This window comes from Dermochelys coriacea, chromosome 1, assembly GCF_009764565.3.
Source record: "Dermochelys coriacea isolate rDerCor1 chromosome 1, rDerCor1.pri.v4, whole genome shotgun sequence".
NCBI classification, from domain to species: domain Eukaryota; kingdom Metazoa; phylum Chordata; order Testudines; family Dermochelyidae; genus Dermochelys; species Dermochelys coriacea.
Genome location: NC_050068.2, coordinates 315,615,692 through 315,618,861, shown reverse-complemented (window position 1 = coordinate 315,618,861; position 3,170 = coordinate 315,615,692). Strand labels below are relative to the sequence as shown.

Here is a 3,170-nt window from a genome sequence, read left to right as displayed (position 1 = left end):
GGCCATTAATTTTTATATACTTTTATCATGTTCCCTCATTTGTCTCTTTTCCAATGAAAATCTCAGTCTGTTCAATCTCGTCATATTAGTGAGTGATTTTCCAAGGCCTCTAATTATTCTCCTCACCTTTCTCCAAACTCCCTTTAATTTTGCAACATCCGTTTTGAGATGGGGTGAGCAGCACTGCACACAGTATTTCAGATAAGACTGCACCATTGGTTTGTACAACAGCACTATAATATTCCCATATTATTCTCCATCCTCTTCTTTATGCATCATTATGTTTTCTTTTTTCACCTCAGCAGCACATTGAGTAGAGGTTTTGATTGAGCTGTCCTTACTGATGTTTCATTCCTTTTTCCTGTGTGGATAGTTACTTTAGAACCCTGTCAGGTATATTAGTAGTTTATATTTTTCACTCCAAAGTTACTTACTTTGCATTGACCTGCATTGAACTTCATCTGCCATTGTATTGCTATTTCACCTAGCCAAATTACTTCCATTTGAAGTTCTTTGCAGTTTTTGCTGGCTTAGACTCACCTAAATTATGTCATCTGAAAATTTTGTCACCCCATTGCCAACCCCTTCTTCGGATGATGAATTATTAAATACCAGACCTTATAGAAAACCTCAAGGTATTCCAGTGTTCACCTTTTGCCACAATGAAAGTCCTGCACTTCATTTCCTGTTTCTTGGCCCGCTTTTAGCCATGACAATACACTGCCTATCACTCCATGACTACTTAGTTTCTTTAGTAGCTTCTTGGGAGGGACTTGGTCAAAGACCTTTTGAATGGCTAAATAAGTTACGGCAACTGGCTATCCTCCATCCACTATATTACTGACACATTAAAAATTCTAACAGATTTCAGAGATGCGATTATCCTTTCAAGATACCATGACAGTTAGATTTTATCAGATCATAATCTCCCAGGTGTTTTACTATTCTATTTTTAACGATCATTTCCACCAGTTCAGATGCAAGATTTACAGGTCTGTATTTCCCTGGATCACCCTTAGAGCCTTTTAAAAATATAGGTATAACATTTGCTACCCTGACTCCCCCAGTACAGTACATGTACAAGGAAATTTGTCTTGCAGGTGTGAGACAGGTGAAGTAGCCACCTGGAAAGAGTTAAGGATTCCTGACCATCACTACACAGGGCAGGATAGCCAAAGGAAGAGGAAGGTCTAGGGGATAGAGTATATTCTCTTTCCACTGGTTGGAGGAGGCAAGGGAAATGTCTCCAGGGACTGCAACCTGCATTTGTCAGTTCAGCTGTTTTATTCTGTTATTTATGTCTTGTTTTCAAAGACATTGTGCCCTGAGGCAAGGGCCTTACCAGGACTTGGGTGTGGTGTTTGCTTCCCTTCTCTGGTATGGTGAAACAGCCCACCAGCTTACACAGTGCATGACTATGGATGTAATAGCTTATTTCTCTTCTCTTTACTCACACTCATCTTTCCTCCTAAGAGGTTTTTTTTGGGGAGGGGAGGGGGGGAGAATTTCAAAAAATCATTGACTAATAAGACATTTTTCCTTAGGGTTTGTGAATACTCCATTTTGGCTCTTGTACTTGCAATGAACAGGCACCCATGTGCTAAAATTGCCATGTGAAGGAAAAGGAAAAGAAGTGATGCATCAGTTCAACAGCCAGTGTCTTCCAAAAGGAAGAAGAGCAGCAGCAGCAACATTGAAACCTACATTTAAAAAGTAGAGTGAGAGAAAGACAGAGCCACAGCAAAGCCTGTGGTGCACACACAGCCAGTCAGCCACAATGCAATGTGTGTTATTTCAGGTGCGAAAATAGAAGGCAGACAAGAGATGAGATGGTCCCTCTCCTCTCTTTGTCTATGGTCCCCCACTGAAAAAAAAAATCAGACATTTGATTTGATCTCCGTGATGCACAACCTGTATTCCAGAGTAGTCGATGAGGTTAATTACTTGGCATGCTGGGTTTAGTACAGGCAGGAGCATATGGAGGAAACCAGTGAATAAGTTCACCCACCAGAGCTGAAATATCCCCTCCATGCATTCCTGCTCTCCTTTACCCATGGGCTGCTGTTCATCAGGAAAGCAGCTAGCAACCACGTGATCTGGTGTAATGTGTTGCCTGAGCAAGAGGTGTCCATTCATCTTTATGGAATGAAAGTCTCTCCACACACCTTGTAAAACAGCAAGTGCACCTGTCACTACTGCATATGCTGTGCAGAATAGGTGTTCCGAGTCAAAACAACCAGCTGGCACAGAGCTAGCAAGGTATCCTTCTTCAGCTGCCAATACAGAAGAGAGTAGAATTGTGTACACTACATGAGATTATGGCAGCACACCTCCACTATACTCTGTGCTTTCACAGCAGCAGTTTGCCCATGATGCATAGTCATCCAGGCTGCCCCGCAAAGATTCTTGCTGTCTGTGTCAGTGCAAAACATGTTTTGTCTCTATAGCAGAGCGAGACTCACCAGCGCAGCACCACCTGCTGGTCATCCAGGGAATTAGCTCAACTCCAGCTTCAGAGCATCTGCTAGCCAGTGTCTCACCTGCCTTAGGCTCCTGTGTCCCTTCTGGACCCCAGCACCCCTTTACCTTAGTGGTCTGCCCCCAGCATTAACCCACAGTCTGGATCTCCCCTCCCAGGGGAACCCCCAACCCTTTATCCCCACCTTGCATCAGTGGCTATTGCCAATCATCATTTAGCCCCTGCCCACTGGGGCAGACTGCAGTGTAATGGCTACTCATCATTGGCAAGGGGTTAGGACCAGCTGCCTCTGCCTATTCCCAGCCTGCACCTCTGTAGCCCCAGTACCTCTTCATAGGCCTTCACCAGGGCCTGCAGCCTGGGGGTTTACCAGGCTGGAGCTCCCCAGCTCCGTTTGCCCCAGCACTGTTCTATGCCCGGTATCCTGCTCCTAAGCAGCCAGGTCCTTCTCTCTCCACAGCTAGAGAGAAAGTTACTTAGCTCTTCCCTGAGCCCTTATAACAGGGCCAGTTGTGGCCTGATTGGCATGTGGCCCCAGCTGTGGCTGCTTCCCCAATCAGCCTAGCCTGGCTACTTTTAACCCCTGTTATCCAGGAGTGGGGCAGTTGCCCCACTACAGTCCCAAGTGCTGCTGAACTGGCATGGCTTGTGCTTCCGCACACCATGCAGACTGACAAAATTCCATGGCACC

General features: G+C 45.3%; 1 long non-coding RNA gene across 1 annotated transcript; it reads right to left on the bottom strand.

Annotated features, from left to right (window-relative positions):
- Nucleotides 1-1,503: 1,503 nt before the first annotated feature.
- Nucleotides 1,504-2,928, bottom strand: LOC122457830. The gene is made up of 2 exons (XR_006277505.1): nucleotides 2,807-2,928; nucleotides 1,504-2,273 (listed from the first exon to the last, which is right to left on the bottom strand). It is a non-coding gene; the product is annotated as an uncharacterized LOC122457830 (long non-coding RNA).
- Between the last annotated feature and the right edge of the window lie 242 nt (nucleotides 2,929-3,170).